We start from the raw sequence: 19,547 nt of genomic DNA, 5'->3' as shown, positions 1-19,547 counted from the left end.
TCTTGGGGGGTACTGGCTCCTTATTCGCCAGTTCTTTCCTTTCACCTCAGTCTCCTGTGTTTGCCCTGCCCCTCCTCACCTAAGATTCTGAGACATCAAAGACATCGCTGGTCTTGATTCAGTAGTCAGCTTCTTTCCCTGCTTCCTTCTCTGTCTCATGCCTTTTTCATTTGTGGGATTCTTCTTTTCTTTTGACCATTTTAATGACAACTTTATTCAGATATAATTAACAAACCTCTATCATGCCACATCCTAGGCAGCTGGTCTCTTAAGTCTGCGCATAGACCAAGATGCCAACACTGAATACAGTTCCTGTGTGTAACCCTGGGCGTCAACCAAACACCCAACCCAAGACATAGCCTGAGTGCTGAACTTTGGACGTGGAATCTTAACTTTAATTTCACAACAAGCCTTTAGCCCTTAGCACCAAAAGGAGACCTTAATTCTATCCATAAACTGAGACTCTGTCTGGCCTTAACACTCCAAAGCCTTAACCCTGATTCAATGGAGTCCTTGGGTCTAGTCACACACTGACTGTCTATGCCTGATCCAAGAGTAAGTATGTATGACTGGTGTCTGACTGAGTCTCTAGCCTTGATCTCCTATTGAACCGTAACTATGGCCACTGATAAGCCCTTTCATGATACAGAGATCCAACCTATCATCAGACATGGCCTGTCACAGGCTGAATCTCAAGCCTGATCTACAGACTGTGACCTCTTAGATATACTTAATATCCTATGCAGACCACAAAATGAGTGCTCAGCATAGATACAGACAGAACTCTAACCCTGACCACAGACTGATGCTCTAACTCAGTCACAGACTGAGATTTGATCTTAGAAACCAACCCAGCTACAATTTCCACAGACTTAGCACTAATCAGAAAATGACCCGAACACTGGCAAGAGAATGACGACTAAAGTTGGCCTCATACAGAGACAAAAACATGTACAGAGACTGAACTCTAAACTTGGCCAAAGACTGTGCCTTGAGCCTGGCCAAGAAGTGAAATCAAACCGCCTACAAAACTTGAGGATATATTCTGACCACATCATATGCCCTAATCATGCCCATGGAACCCTGAATATAGACATAGCCTGAGGCTTAACTCTGTTCAAAGCCCAAATTATGAACTCGGCCAGAAACTGGTTTCATAAATCTGACCACAGAATAATCCACTTAACCTGGGGCAGACGCAGCCTCATCACTGGTCATGGATTTGGTGCCTAAATTTTATAGCTTCTAAACTAGTTATAAACTAAGTCTCTGGCCACAGACTAAATTCCTAACTCTCATCACAGACTGAGCCCATAAGCCTAACCTCCAACCTGAGTTTTCACACTGAAAGTAGAACTGATCCTCCACAAATGATTAATGACGGAGTCTGAGTCTTTAACATAGGCTAAATCCTATCTCTGACTAGATTCTAGCCCCAGACTGAATCCCACTCTGCTTTAACCTTAATGCTAACCACAGACAGATTCCCAATACCAGAAACTGAACTGTTTTTGCTAACCCTGGGCAAGGACTGAACCCAAGCCTTGAACATGAATTAAGGACAAAACAAAACAAATACTTTTCATATTCTTTGCTTAAAACCTAGCAAGAGATTTCACTTTGCCCTTGAGCACAGGTAACTCACCATGGCCAATATCTGAGTCCTATTCCTGGCCACATATTGAGTACCACCCTGGGATGAAGAATGTAAATTCTGTCCACAATCTGAGACCCAAAGACTGAACCCTATGCCTGGCTAAAGAACAATTCCTCACACTGCACGTTGAATCAAAATCCTCCTTCCATTATTAGGGCTAATAACAGGCTGAGACTGAATACTAACCTTTGTCACAGACTGAGCCTTAAACCCATAAACAAAGTTCACTGTATTAGTGGCCATGGAATGTGTCCTACCACTAGCTTGAGGTTGAGCAATCAGCCTGGCTACAAACCTAATCCTAAATTGGGAGAGATATACCCATGACACTGGGCACAGTAGAGGTACTAAATATTAGCACAGACTGAACTCTACTACTGATACCAGAATGCCTGCTACACTAGCCAGAGTCTAAATCACAAACTGACAACAGGATATGAACACTCTGAACCCAAGCCTGAGCCTCTAAATCTGAGCACAAGCTGAATCCTATGTTATCTATTCTCATACTAATCTTATCTGTAAATTGACATGTAACATCAACAACCTATATAACAAACATGTTTACACTCAACCCTAAAATCTTCATAGTAAGCCTTAATCTAGCCACTTTTAACCCCTAAGCTCTGGTAAAAGCTTAATTGGATACAAAAATCAAAAATCAGTTGCATCTTTATATATTAACAATGAAATATCTGAAAATAAAATTTAGGAAACATCCCATTTGTAAGAGCATCAGAATAATAAAATACATACAAATAAACTTAATCCAGGGGGTGAAAGACTTGTACACTGAAAACCGTAAAAACACTGATGAAATACATGAAATCAGATCAAATAAAGAAACATCCCTGGTTACAGATTGAAGAATTAATATTGTCAAAATGTCCAAAGTGATCTACAGATCCAATGAAATCTCTCTATCAAAATCCTGGTGGCATTTTAAGCAGAAATTTTTTAAAAAATCAAAATTCATAGGGAACTGGACAGTTCTCCAAATGGCCTTATACAAATAGCCATCAGGTATATGAAAAGATGCTCATTGTCACTAATCATCAGGGAAATGCAAATTGAAACCACAATGAAACGTCACCTCACACCTGTTAGGACCACTATTATCAAACAGAGGCAAGACATAACAAGTGTTGACAAGGACAGAGAAATTGGAACTCTTATACACTGTTGATAGGAATGTAAAATGGTGCAGCCACTACAGAAAGCAGTATGGAGGTCCCTTAAAAAATTAAAAATAGAACTACCATATAATTCAACAATCTCATTTCTGGGCATATATCCAAAGGAAATGCAATCATTATCTCAAAAATATATTAACATGCCAATGTTCATTGCAGCATTATTCACAATAGTTAAGATATAGAGGCAAACTAAATGCCCATCAATAGATGAACGGGTAAAGAAAATGTGGTATATAAATACATTGGAATATTATTCAGTTTTTAAAAAAGAAGGAAATTCTACCATTGTGACAACACAGATGAATCTAGAGGATATCATGTTAAGTAAAAAAGCCAGTCACTGAAGGACAAGTATTGCATGATTCCACTTATATAAGGATTCTAAAATAGTCAAAATCAAAGAAGCAGAGAGTAGAATGGTGATTGCCAGGGATGAGGGGAGTGAGTTTAATGTTTCAGTTTTGCGAGATGAATAAGTTCTAGATATCTGCTCTGCAGCATAGTGCCTACAGTTAAAAGTACAGTATTGTGTACTTTGAAATATGTTAGGAGGATAGATCTCATGTTAAATGTTCTTACCATAAAACACACACACACATGCACACATACACAAACACGGAAATTTCTGAAGGTGATGAATACGTTAGGGCCTTGATTGTGGTGATGCTATCATGTGTATATACATTGTCCAAGCTCATTGAAATGTATACATTAAATATTGGAATTTTTGTGTATCAATTATACCTCAATAAAGTTTTTAAAAAATAGAAGAGGCATTGCCCATGATTTTTGTTCCTTTAACCAGGAAAATAAACTTTTCCATACATCAAACTATATTTCTTTTTTTGTGTCTCATTGATTAAAAAAAGTACCTGAGAAAAAGTAGCGTTAACTTTTAGAGTCTGTATTCTGAGGAAGATAAGCTAAGGGGATGTTTTAAAGGTGTTCGAGTAACCAATCAACAGTATTGCCACAGCAAACTAATATCATTATTTAAGAATCCACTTTAAAATGTTTGATAAGTCATCCCAAATCTCAATGCAGCTACTGATAATTATAAGCCTCCTTCAAGTATCTAAATAATCAAAAACTAAGTGTATTGTATATAGAATAATACTGGAATTACATCAATCAAAATGTTAATAGAGAAAAGCTTAATCAGATGGCACCAACAGCATCCCTCGACGAAAAGAAACTCTACACAAAGTCAAAATGAGACCACTATCTGCAGAATCAATACTGACACAGGCCAAGTGGAAGTGGTAACACAGGTCTCTGACTGAGCCAATGTTCTGGTCCATCTAAGCCTGGTCCACTAATTTTAGAATGAGGCCTCTTCCTACATACAGACTAAATCCTAATATTGGCCAAAATCTGAACCCAAATCTTGTATACTGCCTTGCCAGTGAAGTATAATCCAGGGCATGCTTAAGTAATGACAGCTTCCAAGTGAGCTTTAATACCGTGTCAGAAACAGATTCTGATCCTTGACACACATTGAACCATGGCTATACATCTGGTACCTAATGTTGATATCAGGCTGAGTCCTAAATTTGCTTACATGGTCCTCTAACAAGGGATCCATACTGACTTGTAAAGATAGTAACAAACTGACTAACCCTTAACCTAAGCAAAGACTGAAGCCAAATTATAAATCTGAACCATGGCCATGACTTGAGCTTTACACTATCTGTTGACAAAACCTTAACTATGGCGTACTGATTGGTCTATAAATACAGTCAGACTAACATACCCTGGGATGTTATTTCACAAATTCATCTTCTTATACTCAAATATTTCTTTTCCTGGATGTATTTTCAAGCATACTTTCTACCAACAATAGATCATGAGTCTCACCTTTGTTTGTGTAACACACACACACACACACACACACACAATGCAATCTAATAAGCCTTGCAAAAATATTACTTGTCACAGCTATGTATTTTAATTATTAATCTTGTTTATTGATATTTTCTCCCCATTAGAATATAAACTCTAAAGGGAAAGGATGTTATCTGTTTTTTTTTTCCTACTTCTTTATTCCCAACATCTTGAATTATGCCTGGAATGTTATAGGTACTCAATAAATATTTATTGAATGGATGGATGAGTAGTCTCTTATTACTCTTCTGTCCTTTTATTTGACCTCTCTGTGTTATATGCTAGTAATTATACTTTATTTTCTCTTGGTTCATCTATGTGGCCATTTCTTCTCAGCTTCCTTTGAAGGCAAGGAAGATTGATTTCCTCTGTCTACTACTTAAGTATAGTTATTTTCTAGGGTTCCATACTTAATCTATGCCCTTCTAAAAACTACTGTCCTAAACACTGAGTGAAATTTAATACAGGGCAGCCCAGGTGGCTCAGAGGTTTAGCGCTGCCTTCAGCCCAGGGCATGGTCCTGGAGACCCGGGATCGAGTCCGACGTCAGGCCCCCTGCATGGAGCCTGCTTCTCCCTCTGCTTGTGTCTCTGCCTCTCTCTCTCTGTCTCTCTCTCTCTCTTTGTGTGTGTCTCATGAATAAATAAATTTTAAAAGAAATTTAATACATATTTGCTTAGTTAATTACTATCTATATACTAATGTCTCTCAAATGTTTAGTTCCAACCCAGATCTCTCTCCTGTGCTTCAGACCTACACTTCCTTGCAGTCTATCAGGCATCTCCATCCAAATGTTCCATAGACTCCTCAATTTTTTTAAGTGTCCAAAACTTAATTTCTCCTATCCCTCACAAAACTTGTTACTTTTTCTCTATCTAAATGAGTGGTACTACCACATATTCAGTCTTCCAAACCAAAACTTGAGAGTCAGAAGATACTCCTTCCTTTCCCTCACTTTCTATATCCAAAGTATCACCAAGTCCATCTGATCATATCATGTCCTTGCTTAAGAACCTTTGATAGTTCTCTACTGCTTTCAGGTTAAATTTTGAACTCCTTGGTATGGCTCCCTATTCCTGTGTGATCTATTTCCTGCAATATGGAACCTTTGGGGGGAAGGGGAGGTGTTCTCTGCACTCTCTTACATTCTTATTCCTCAGTATGAAATATGGTTGACCTCTCTACCCCAAATACTTTACCAGTTCGTCAAATCTCATCATAAAAGCATGGCCTGCTCCAGAAATAGAATGGGTTCTTCTAGTTCTATGGTCTTATAGAACTCTATGTAGACCTTTTTTAGAGCACTTTTCACATTGTATACTCTGTCTCCTCTCCTAGGTGGTGAGCTACTTAATAGCAAGGGCTGTTTCTAATTCTGTAGCAATAGTGCCTAGCCGAGAGCCTTGCACAAAGCAGTTTGCTGAGTAAATTTTTCAATCCATTAAGTCTTCTTATTTTTTTCACTTTACTTTTAAGACTTTAGGCAATTACCTTAGTAAAATGTAATTCATCTTTCTTTGCATTCATTCCACATGTGAGCCAAAATGTTGTCCTTATCAGTAAAATTGTAGTAACCCAACTGTAATGATCCATTCAGCTATAGGCATTAATCAAAGAAAAAAAGTAAAAAAAATCAGGAGTGAAATGAGCCTTAAACCATCATTTTCCTAAACCTTTAAATTGCTTCAAAGTGCTAGATGTCTCTATTTCTTTATCTACCTCTTTTTAACACATCTTGTACTAAAACAATACTTTCTTTTTAAAAGATTTTATTTATTTATTTACGGGAGACACAGAGGCAGAGACATAGGCACAGGGAGAAGCAGGCTTCCTCCGGGGAGCCTGATGCAGGACTCGATCCCACGACCCCGGGGATCACTCCCCTAACCCAAAGCAGACATTCAACCGCTGAGCCACCCAGGCGTCCCTAAAACAATAGTTTCTTAAAGAAGTATGTATTTATTTATTATTATTCAAGTTGTATTCTCTACCTGTTTTAAACTGTTGCATTACACCAGCAATGTGACTTCCTTATGTGTTAACTCGGTTTCTGCTGGGCTGGCTTAGACCGTATTTCTTAGGACTTCCAAGGGAAAATGTGATTCCTGACTAGAAACATTGTATAACATTTTCCCCAGAACCTCTGAAGTGGTTCTAATGCAGATGGTTCACACAGAACACACTATGACAGTTTTAAAGGACCAGTGATTCTAAGCTTATCAGAGCACAAATAACCATTTTTAAAAAGCCATTCCAATCAAAACTGAATAAGAATTTTAAATCACGACATAAAGTGGTTCCTCTAAAATGCTAATAGCTTAACTAACAGTAAAATAGATCTAGAACCTTCATCTACCCCTAATAAGCACAACCCCATCCATAACCCAAGAAGAGAAGATTCTGTAGGACACTACACTCCAAACTACAACACCCAGAATACCCTTCTCCATCTGAACTCAGGGTTTGATCGGACTGGCGGGAGGAATTGTGGGTATACAGAAAGAAGCGCCTCGACTCCATCTCCCACAATCCTGTGTCTTCACTTGAGTCTTTCCACCAATGCCAATATTGGATACCCCCCCACCCCCGCAGGAAGAACAGCCTCCAGCAACCTCAAACTACATTTCCCATGAGGACAAGAGACGGGGCCTCCGGCTTCCCTGGTGACCAGTAACCAATAGGAGACGCTGAAGCAGCCGCGATGTGAGTGAGAGTCCAGCCTTGGCCCTGAGTGCCGGGCCTAAGCGAGCTACCGCAAGGCGGCGAGTTCAGAAGACAGTTGCGTGGCGTGGGGCGCCACGAGGGCACTATGCTCTCAGAAGCTGTCACGCCGGCCCGATTTTCCGCGGCTGTATGAGTAGTCCTTCGGTAGCCGGGGAGCTGGAGGTCAGAGAGACAGAAAGCCCGAGTGGCTATGGCTGGGGACTGTGGGACCGAGGGGGCCTAGGGAGGAGGGTGCTTCCGGGCCGCTTTCTTCAGCGCTTAACTCCGCCCATCTCCGCCTCTGCCGAGGAGGGGGTGTAGGGACTGGGAGTCGGGGGTGGGCTTCTGAGATCTCCGCGACAGTTTCCTCGGGTTTAGAGCCTCGGGAGTGCTCCCTCTCTTCTTTTTCTCTACGTCGCCAGCTCTCCTTTTCTCCTCACAATGCCAACGTCTATCCCCACTCCAGCCCCGTGCCACCTTAGAGGTCTGAAGTTAGGGTTCTCGTCCCGGGTCTTCCCTGGGCGACATCTGGACTCTCCTTACTACTTGGAAGAGTTGGGTGACCTCTTTCCTCTCTTCCCCTCAATTTACATTTCAGATTTGGGCACCTACCCGTCCCAAAGGAGGTAGGTGCCCACATTTCCCAATTTGGGAAATTGTGCCCAATTCCCACACTCCCCAATTTCCCCTGGGGGCGTGACTTTATCAAATTTTCACTCTTTGCAACGTTGCTGTGAGAGAAAGATCGTCGCCCTCTCTTTATTGGCCCTTCCAGCCACTCGCTTCTTCCCTGATCAGATTTTTGGAGTGGAAAGGTTTCTCTTCAGTTTCCAGACGGGGTGAGGAGCAGTAGATAGAAGAAATCTCGTTTTTGAGAAAATGTGGTTAAGGTTCAGTGCAGTGTTCTGGTGAGAGTCAAAGGCAAGTTAGACCTCTTTTAAAAACCGAGTGCTTTCGGGGTTTCCAACATGGACTGATACAGCACTAATGTTGACAAAGATTTAGGGGGCACACCGACTGTGGAATAAAGTAGACTGTGCGAACCAGACTGTATTAACTATTATTACAAAAGCGTGTGAAAAGTTTGTAATACTGATGGGGTTGGGGGTTGACCTATGGAAGGTCAAGCGAGGCTAACCCTGGAAGTGCTGTAGGCTTGACATTGTCGTCTGTCTTCCAGACCAATCCTGGTAGGCATTGTGGAGAAGGTGAATTTTAATTTTGGCTCCAAAGGAGTAAAGAAGATTTGAAATGGGCAAAAAGAAGGGAGAAAATGCCTCCTGGTACTGGGATTGGTATCTGAGAAGGGTAGATAGAGGAGGGAGCACTTTTGTGAAGGGTGGGTTTGCCTGACTGGAATAAAAGGTGTCATCAAGGAGAGATTGGGAAAGAAATAGTGTTGAAAAGCTTGGGGTCATAATTACAGGATACTTTAAAGCATCCAAATAGTTTGGATATTATTCTGTATCAAATAAAACTAAAGACCAAAAATTTAAGATTGGGTGATTTTTTTTTTTTTTATCTTAGGGGAACCTGATTTGAGATCATTTCTTGGAGAACACAAAGAAGTGTGGTGGTATGTTCCAGGTGTGAGTTTAATTTAAACCCATTAATAACTTTGTCTTATAGACTGTTTTGTTAGTGGCTATTCTTAGCTACACTCTATAGTTGTCATTTTAAAGCCTGGTGCCGTAAATTTATTAAGAAATGCATTTGCTGTCCTTATGCATCATATCTGATTTATAGTCATTTCATTGGACAACAATAATGACTATTTATTGAGCCCATTTAATGTTCCAGGCACTATCATAAGCACTTTGTTGCTTTAAGAGTCTTATGAAGTAGGTGCTATTTTCCACAGTTTCCTAGAAGAGAAAGCTAAAAGGTAGAGCACTTTAACTTGCCCAAAGTCACATAGATTGTAAGGAGTTGAGTTGGGGTTTGGATGTATAGATTTCTGGCTTGAAAGCCCACGCTCTCCACCATGGTTTGCTAGTCCCACTGTTCACTTTTGTTCTTGACTTTCCATTTGGGGTAAGGAAAGATTATTGTGAAGTATAGTTGATCATCCTGGCAGAAACCCAAATGGTTTACTTTTAGTTTCTGTGTCAGTTACGTGTATGCTGTAAAGTAGCTACCAAAACTGAATTTGCTTAACTTTTATTGCAGCCACAGCTAATTATGTCTGCCAAAACATATAGTCAGTATGGCTATTTCTGAATCAGATGATTCTCTTTTTTAAAGATTTTATTTATTTATTCATGAGAAACACACAGAGAGAGGCAGAGACAGAGGCAGAGGGAGGAGAAGCAGGCTCCATGCAGAAAGCCTGATGTGGGACTTGATCCCGGGACTCCAGGATCATGCCCTGAGCCAAAGGCAGACACTCAACCACTGAGCCACCCAGGAATCCCCAGATGATTCTTTTTTTTTTTTTTTAAGAAAAAAAAACATGTCTTACATGTAAGCTATTTGGACTTGGATGGTACTTTTAGTTTTTATTTTATTGTAGCTTTTGTATTAAGTGACCTCCTAGGTCATTAGGTCTCCTCTAAGACCTTTGCTTATGTGGACTGTTCAGGATGCAACAGAGTATGAGATATGAGCTATCCCTGGTTCTTGCTGGGGAGATAATATGCCCACAATTGTGAAATAATGTATAGTATAACAGAGACAGGTACAGAGTGCTATTGGAAGGATAAAGAAAGTAGTGTCTAGCTGTAAGGAAGAATCAGGTAGAAGGCTTCTGTAAGGAGGTGACAGGTCTTGAAGGATAATAAGTTTTCCAGGCAGAAAACAGTATAGGGGAGGCATTCCAGATTAGAAAGTGCAGTCTGTGAAAGACATGTGGCTATAGAAGAGCAAAGCATGTCCATTTAATATTTAGGAATTCAGCATGGCTAGGGTACAGATTGGGAGAAAGGAAAGTTTGTAATGGTAGAAGAGTCTGGAAAAATAGGCTGGGGCTTATTTGTAAAGTACCTTGAATGCAGTGTTAAGAAATTTGGATGTCCTCAGGGTGCCTGGGTGGCTTAGTTGGATAAGGGTCCAAGTCTTGATCTTAGCTCAGGTCTTCATCTCAGGGTCGTGAGTTCAAGCCCTACCTTGGGCTCCATGCTGTGTGCGGAGCCTACTTAAAAAATTATAATAATAAAGATTTTTTAAAAAGAAAGAAATTTGGATGTGCTACCATTGTTATTCAAACTGTAGGGTGTCTGCCAGTGGTGGTTATGTTGTACTCCCACAAACATTTTAAATTTTAGTAATTATATATTCTAATGTGTCTCATAAAGGATAAAATTGAACTATGTCCCATGAACTATCTAAGGTTATGCAGGAAATGGCTTAGTAAAAATATAAAGTGAACAAGTTTTATGTTTTAAAGATAAATATTAAGTAAATAATAGTATATGTGGTGTATGAATATGATAATACTCAAATGACTGAAATTTGGGAAATACTGATTGTAGGCAATAAAGAAAAATAAAATATTTTAGGAGTACCATGATTAGGTTTTTATTTTGGGATGCACTGGAGGAGGGGGCATGACGAGTTGGGAAGCTAGAGATGAAGAGGACCCAAGGGAGCTGCATATGAGAGGAGGGAACAGATATAAGAAACATTTAGGAGGTAGAATTAGTAGGACTTAGTAGATATGACTATTATTCTATCAACATCATCAGAATTATTTTTAAAAGTCTGTATGTCACTTGCCTGTTATCCTTTATTTTTTTTTTAATTTTTTTTATTTATTTATGATAGTCACAGAGAGAGAGAGAGAGAGAGAGGCAGAGACACAGGTGGAGGGAGAAGCAGACTCCATGCACCGGGAGCCTGATGTGGGATTCGATCCCGGGTCTCCAGGATCGCGCCCTGGGCCAAAGGCAGGCGCCGAACCGCTGCGCCACCCAGGGATCCCTTATCCTTTATATTCTAAGAAGTGCGTATTGCTGCCCAAATCAGGCCATGGACATACATGCATTAAGGTAACAGTGGCAGCTGTTTTCACGAATGGGTTTGGATTACACATGGGCATTTTCACTGCCTTACTGAGTGTCCTTGTCAGCAGTGGCACAAATATTCAAGGCACTGGTCAGGAATATGAGTATGATCTGTGACCCTTAGTCATCTGAGGAACTCCTTCAAGATTCAGGGTGAGTCTTAATGGAATTATATTATTTAAAATATAATATCAAATAATTTTGATATTTGAATATCAACACCTCTTTGAAGCCTTTCCTGCAACTCCCCCCCCCACACACACAAACACATGCAGGCATACATGAAACAATGTTAGGCTCCTGGCTTCAGTAGAACCCTGCACTTACTTCTGTCGTTGGCTGTACCATGCGATAGTGTGTCTGTCTGTGGATGCATCTGTCTCTGCCCTAGACTGTGAACTCCTTGAGGGCAGGGGCCAGGTGTTATTTATCTCCACAACCATAGTATCCAGAACAGCACTTGGCATGTGGTAGATACCAAATACTAATAAATGGTTATTGGATAAACAAATGGATAAACATATTCATATGAATATAACTCAGAACTCTGGTACCATAGTGCCAAATGTTACAAAAAGATTAGCTGTTTGCTACATTAGCTGCTTTTGCTGAATAAAGCAGTAAATTAAAGCGACCCAAATATCTTTCACTAGAGGTTTCCTTCTTTTTCATTTTCCTCCACTCTTCCGTGGTCACCTTACCTTTTTCTTTCTCACCAGTTATCCATCCAGCCACCTGTCCTTTAGGCCTGCCCATTGCTTTGCTCCTCTTGACAGAGTTCACATTGCTCCTATCTGATACCCTGCCAAGGATCCATCCCTCCTCTCCACCTACCAAATCCAGTTGACTCCCTCCTTGAACTCTCAAATGGGTCTCCCAGTCATAGATGCTGCTAGTGGGACTGTAATTTGATATAGCCCTTCTGGAGAGAAATTATCAGTATATCAAAAATCTTAAAGTTCATAGCTTTCAGTGTACCACTTCTACTTCTAGGGCTCTAAGCTGAGGAAGTAAATGTGATATTTCCAAAATTTTAACTCTCAAGATGTCTATCCCAGGGGGAAAAAAGAAAAACAGCATTTTAAATGTCCCCAATACTAGAGATTTGGATTTAATCAATTATGGTCTATCTATAAACTAGATTACTATATTAAGTAGCCATGTAAGTTGATGTTACTAAAAAATATTTAATGATGTTGAACATTGTTTATAATATATTTAGAAAAAATTCAGGTTATGAAGCCAACAAATTCCAGTTTAAATACACATGCATACACATGCATGTGATCATACACACACCCTTATGCATACATACATTGAAAATTATCATTAAATACACAAAATTCAATAGTGGTTTGCTGTAAATGGTAAGGTAACATGAGTTCTATTTTTAACCTTTTGCATATTTTTATTTTCTAATCATCTATAATAGTATATTTGTTACTTTTTAAAAGTTATTAAAAATGTTTTTCCCATGTCTACCCCTATTATCATTGCCTTAGTTTGGGGCACAATGCCGCCCCCAAACACCCTGCAAAACACACACACACACACACACACACACACACACACACACACATACAACTTCTAGCCTAGTTTACTACTGTCTCCAACCTGCTTCCTTTCTGATCCATTCTCTAACAGTGCTGAGAATGATTTTTCTAAATTGCAAATCTGAAGCCATCCAGCTCTATATAAAATAGTTCAAAGGCTGTCCATTGTCCTTAAGACAGAATCTAAACTTCTTAGACTGGTTTATGAAACTTTTAAAAATCATCTCCCTGCTTTTCTCCCCAATGTCACATTTTCCTCCCATGATTTACTTTTTCTTGGTGTCTTAAGCCAGAGCCTGGCATATAATAGATGTTTAGTTAATGCTAGCCAAATGTTGATGTGGACTCTATGGGTTAACATAATTATTTAATATATTAATATTAATTAATTATATTATATGTTATATAATATATATTAATATAATTGTATGCCATGATTTAATTTCATCCTCTATAAAAATATTCACTACATCCAATAGTTATCCCTACGTTACAGAAGAGGAAAATTAATTTAAATACATAAAAGTGGGGAGAAAAATCATCACAAAGAACATTTTTAAAGGAAACAATTTAAACCTCCTGCTATAACACAGCTCTTTTCTTCATTTTCTTGCAGCCCCTGCCAATCTTGGTCAGCATGCACACAGACTTTGTTCATTCCCTTGGGCAACTTATATGTGACCACAGCATAATGAGAACAGTCCAGACTGACATGATCTCACCATGTCACAGTTCATATTGTGCTAATGTACAGAAATCTTTTCCTTTGTGTACATAACACTTCATGCAGGAGAGACAGAAGAGCTCCAATTGCTCTGTTTTTCTTTCTGTTTTGAAATTCTATGTCTTTGGGGATGGGGATGTCAGCAGAGAGCTACAGAAAACTGTGATAGAATTGAATGTACAAGAAACAATGTGTCTCGTGGGAGCCAATGTCATTGGTTAATTTATTTTTTTAAATGTCATGTAGATGTATTTTCCAGCAATCTCTCCCCAGGGAAGACCTTGGTTGAATTCAACTGTTAATCCTATTTACAGAATGCAGCCCATGCATGCACTATATTCCTGCATTGTTAAGTGATCTTAGACATATGTAGTGGATTACCATAACGACATACAATCGGGTGAATATGGGATATCTGATTTTCTTTACAAAATGTATCAGTGTTCATATTGTCATTCAGGATCCTGCAGCGTGGTCTTTCCTTCATTTGCCTTACAAATAATTCCCATTGTGTAAAAATGGATGCTTTTAAAGGACAGAAGTCCTAAGCATGAATTGTCTGAATAAAATGATATTACTTTGTAAGGAATTGTCACTTTTAAATACTCCAAGAAAAAGAATCTATAATTCTCTTGTTCCATGATCAAATAAGTCGAATACAGAAATTTCAGATGGAGTTTCAATTCATTTGATGAATTATTGTGGGCTTATTATGTGCAAAGCACTCTGTTAGACACTGCACTAGATACTTATAAATACCCTCTTAAGGCCTTCCAAGCAGAGAGGCAGAGACAGAGATTGATCTAGTGTACACACAAGAATGAGTGTGTGAGAGCAAATGACAGAGAAGATTTTAACAAGCAGGCCCATCATATAAATGAAAATCTACCCAGCTGAAAGTTAGGCTATGTGCCAGTGGGGACTTTTTTTCTTTTTCATTCCTCTATGGGATATATAGGCAAACATGAACTACCAGATAGCTGATAAGCAAATGATCTATTTCTCTGTTTACAAACAGTTTGAGAGAAGGAACGGTGACTCTGTGTACATCCAGTGCTGCACAAGCCTGCTAGTGATGTGAGAGTTATGACTATGTCAGCTTTTCCAGGGTTTCTCTCTGCTGCAGAGATTTGGCAGACACCTCAGACAAATTTTATGTCTCTTAAATCTTCCTCAAGCTAGGCTTGGCTCATAGATTTATATATACAAAAAAAGCGAAACGTTTACCAGTTTGACATTTTTGAAGATCAAAACAGACTCGGGTTTTTTTTTTTTTAATTCAGCATACACCTCTGTTGAGTCTACAGAAGGGGGCTAATTGCTTCTGCTATTTGTTTAAAACATCTGAAATGTTTACTTTTCAGAAGTGGCAATGGATCATATATCTAAAGATTTATATTCTGGGCCTCAGTGTTGCTTCCCCTTTTTCTTGCCTACAAGCATCAAGTTTTGCTAAAGTCTTCATTTTCTTTTTTTGCCTTTACTGATACACAGTATAAACCAATGCAGGATGGGAGTTGGTGTGAAATACATTGGCAATCTAGGAGAAAAATAAAAGGTCATTTTTATTAACTGCCCTGCCCCCCCCTTTTGACTCTCAGTTTTTCAGTGGTCACTTCCCCACAAAATGTTCCTTGGAGTAATAATGACAGGTGGAAATAGGAACTGGAGAACTTTCAGTGACTACCTGTTAACAAGTCTGGTCCAAATGTATCTGTAGGCAGAGTACAAATGAAAGTTTGGCTGTAATTCAGGAGAATCAAAGCACTGTGTGGGGAATGTTATATAAACAACTTTTTCTTCATTCAGTGCTGAGCTGTAAAAGGTAACATTGGGGAAATCCCCGGTAAGGGCCCTTCTGGTCTGTCCAGCTGCTCTTCTTTTCAGCCAGCAACAACTGCCAGTAAGAGCTTCCTAGGGTAGAAATGTCCCACATTAAGACCTCATAATATGTCCTCGTACCATCTCTCCTTCACTCAAGTCCTCAAACATACTCCACGAGGATTACTTTGGTCACATAGTATTCTAATTTTTACCTTTCAAGAGATGCATATTTTGAATTCAAGGAGCACTTGATATTCAAACTCATTTATTCAATAGATATTTGAACACATATACAGGACCAGACTTTATGGTAAGCACTAGGAATAGTGATTAATTAGAAGTAGTCCCTGCCTGCCCCCAAGGAGTTCATAGTTAAGTAGGGGGAGATGGACACTCAAACCAATAATTACATTACAGTGGGAAAGGTATATTACTTCAGAGAAGGAGGTATATAAGGTGCCCTGGAAACATGATGGAGGGCATAACTGCTAGAGGCGGGTAACACAGACCAGAGTCTAACTATGCTGAATCACAACGGATGAGTGGGCATTGCCTAGAATCTAGGTGGAAGAAGGTAATGGGCAAGGATTCCAGGCAGAGGGACCACCAACACATGCAAAGCAATTGCATGTGTCTGAATGGATAGTTTAGAAAAAGCTAAGATATTGTGTGTGAACCCCTGGGAGTTGGGTGGGGGACCAGATACGAATCTGGAAAGGTTATCTTGTGGTCAGTTGGTGAAGGAAGTCCACTTGCTAAGGAGCTAGGCAGACATGTGCCAGAACAGAGTTTTAAATGTGGGAGTAACATGATTGGATTGCAGGATGGACTTTATGGGGGTCAAAAACTAGAAACAGAAAAAGTCCACCTTTTAGTTTGGCAGTCTTTGAGACGTCTGATCCTAATCACTTGCTGCTGCTATTCAGCCCGGTGTCCTCTCCACTAGGTTTTCTTTTAATATCCAAAAATCACTGTGAATAATTGTTTCCTTCTACACATAGGACATACCTTCCTGTACTCCTTCACATTTTGCTTAGCTGAATATTCATTTTTCCAACTCAAATCAATGATCTCAGTAGTAATTGAGGCTTGATTACCATGAAGGAAATCAGAGATTCAAAGCTTAGCAACTTGGTTTAAAAAACTGTATAAGGCTTATTTATTGCTTACTGAGTCAGCAGGGCTGAGCTGAGTGCTGGGCAGCTCCCCTTGGGGCTGGGGGAGGGAAAGAGGCTGGAAAGATGACAAAAAGTGGCTGTTTAAAAAATGGGCAGCATCCAGAATGTTGAAAAGCCCTAAAGGCCACATCCAGTTATCGAAATAGATAGAAGGGCCAGAAGTATATGAATATAAAATAAATACATGTTGAAGGTACCTGTGCTCCAACATGTTATACTATCTAGCCCATCAGTTTTAGAACATGTTCTTTCCTGAACTCAGATACTGTAAATGGCTTCCCATTATCCTTACGATGAAGTCCTAACTCCTTAGCATGGCCTTGGGTACTTTCTGCAGTCTGGCTCCAACCTACCTTTCTGAGCTTCATTCTCTCTTACAGAATTCTCTCTTACAGAATTTCTCTGCTCCAGCCAGTTACCCTTTAAGACACTGCTTTGGCTTCTCCCACCTACACTGTGAACCCTCTCAGGGTGGGGACTGTGTTTTTTTTTGTCTCCATGGTGCCTACTATAGTGTCTTGCATATAGAAGGCACCCAAGGTTTATCTACAGGTTGATTATTGCCCCTCCCCCATTCTTTCCAATTTCTCTACTACTACCAACCCCGTATCTTCTCTACTAAAATGGTAACTGAGACACTATGTAAAAGGGTCAGCGTTCAACCAATTATCTTTTAACCTTCTATTTTGAAATTATTTTAAATGTAGAAGATTTTCACAGATCATATGGGACTGTCATGCCGTTCACTCAGATTCAGCAATTTTTAGCATTTTGTCCTATTTGATTTATGCTTAGTTGGAGAGAGAGAAGGGTAGAGGGGCAAAGGGAGAGAGAGAGAGTTCAAGCAGACTCCCTCCTGAGCACGAAGTCCAACACCCAGCTCAATCCCAGGACCCTGAGATCATGACCTGAGCCAAGATCAAGAGTCGGCCCCTCACCCAACTGAGCCACTCAAGCGCCCCTATGCTTCTTTATATAAATATGATAATATTTTGTTCTGAAATATTTGAAGTTGAAAAAGCAATACCTCTTACCCCACTCCTTTATCTTCAAACTTTTGTGGGAAAAAATTTAAATATACAGAGACTGTTAAAGAATTTTACAGTAAATACCCCTATAATCCATCACTTAGATTCTATAATTAGCACTTTATACTATTTGCTTTATCACCTATCCACCCATGTATATTTTTCTAAATTCTTTAGTATGTATGGATGAACAAACTACTTTGTGCTCTGAAATCAACCATATTATCTTGTTATATCTGCATTTACTATATTGCCAAAACTCCAGTCTACCTGTGTGTCTTTGATCTATTTGGCCATAGAACACATTTCTCTTCAACTAACTTTTGGATGTCTCTACACTTTACCTAGTATAGTGCCAGACACACATCCCATAAATACCACTTGATGCTGATAAACAGAGACAGAGCTAGAGCCACGGAAAGAATCACAGTAAAACTAGAAAAAACTGGGATGCTTGGGTGGTTCAGTGGTTGAGCGTCTGCCTTCAGCTAGTGGCATGATCCCTGGGTCCTGGGATTGAGTCCTGCATCAGGCTCCTTGGCAGGAGCCTGCTTCTCCCTCTGCCTATGTCTTTGCCTCTCTCTCTGTCTCTTGTGAATAAATAAATAAAATCTTAAAAAAAAAAACTAGAAAAAACTGAGGGAGAAGGGGAGTAAATGAGAAGTGGGCCACGAGTGAATGGGTGAGAGAGAAGCTAGAATTTGAAGAATTGGGGGAAGAAAAGGGCCTTAGCCCACCTAGTAGTTCCAGCAGTACTTCTACTACTTTCCAACTCTCTCTTTAGAAGGATAGGTTCCAGGAAACGAGGGACAATTGCTGTTCAGCAGACCACATGACAAGTCTCCTTGCTACTACTTAGGCACCTCCAATTAGTATATTCATGTGGCCTCATTAATATGCTAATCTGTAGGATGCGGCATAGTTTTCGAGGGTATGGGTGGGCCACTGAAAACTTCTTTCATGCTAAGTCTGTTCTACAGGCCAAGGAGCACTTGCATTCAATGAATCCTGGTTTTCTTTTTCTTTATAACTTTTCCTTTCTTGCTCTGTTACTTATGAGTACAAGGATAGCTCTAATTTGCATTTATTGAACAATTTTGTGCCAAGCACTGTGCTAGCTGCTATCACATCATTAATGCTTCCTAACAACCCAATCAAATAGATACGACTTCTTTTCCCATTTGTCAGATAAGAAAATTTGAGACTTAGCATGGTTAAGTACCTTGTCCATAAGCCCAAATTCAAGCAACTGAGGTTTGTCTTACTCCAGACCTCAGTGGTCTTAACCACATTGTCTGATGAAATTTTTAAAAATTGTCAACCCAGTTACATGCAAGTAAGTTTATTTTCACTGTATTGACTCAGCACATGATTTATTCACTAAGCAACTCCAATTGAATCACCGAATTCAGAAGGAATTCAGTCATTCAGACTTTAGTCGTTAGAATGTTAGTATAGTAGTAGATTCAGATTGCTTGAGTTCAGACCCCAATTTTATCACTTAGCAGTTGAGTGAGTGTAAGTCACTTAATATCACTAAGCTTCAGTTTCCTTACCTATACAATGAAGATAATAATGTTTAGCATATAGCTGTGTTGCGAGGTCTAATGTAAATAATGTGAAGTATCATGCCTTGACTGGCGTGCAATAGGCGCTCAGCATATTCTAGATCACGTTCTTTCTTTCCTTTTTCCCTTTTGGGGCCATACCACTGACCTGTAGCTTTCATCTGAAGAAAACAAACTGCCTCTAGAATGTTTTTTGAAGAGAAAAATTATGAAGAGGAATATTAGGGTGAC

At 39.6% G+C, this 19,547-nt stretch overlaps 1 protein-coding gene across 16 annotated transcripts in view; it reads left to right on the top strand.

Annotated features, from left to right (window-relative positions):
* The first annotated feature begins 7,421 nt into the window (after positions 1 to 7,421).
* The window catches only part of ENOX2 (ecto-NOX disulfide-thiol exchanger 2), a 263,263-nt gene continuing 251,137 nt past the window's right edge, over positions 7,422 to 19,547 (top strand). For 11 of the 16 annotated variants that reach the window (XR_005985635.1, XM_041740649.1, XM_041740637.1 and 8 more), the window contains exons 1-2: positions 7,422 to 7,623; positions 8,968 to 9,027. The gene's annotated coding sequence lies outside the window, so the exon portion shown is untranslated. Of the gene's footprint in view, positions 7,624 to 8,185; positions 8,280 to 8,967; positions 9,028 to 19,547 lie in introns of those variants that run through there. The other 5 variants (XM_041740641.1, XM_041740640.1, XM_041740651.1 and 2 more) reach the window with 3 other exon arrangements.

The sequence above is a fragment of the Vulpes lagopus genome, chromosome X (genome assembly GCF_018345385.1).
Source record: "Vulpes lagopus strain Blue_001 chromosome X, ASM1834538v1, whole genome shotgun sequence".
NCBI lineage: Eukaryota > Metazoa > Chordata > Mammalia > Carnivora > Canidae > Vulpes > Vulpes lagopus.
The sequence above is the reverse complement of the archived record's forward strand: the minus strand, read 5'-3'. Positions and strand labels throughout refer to the sequence as shown.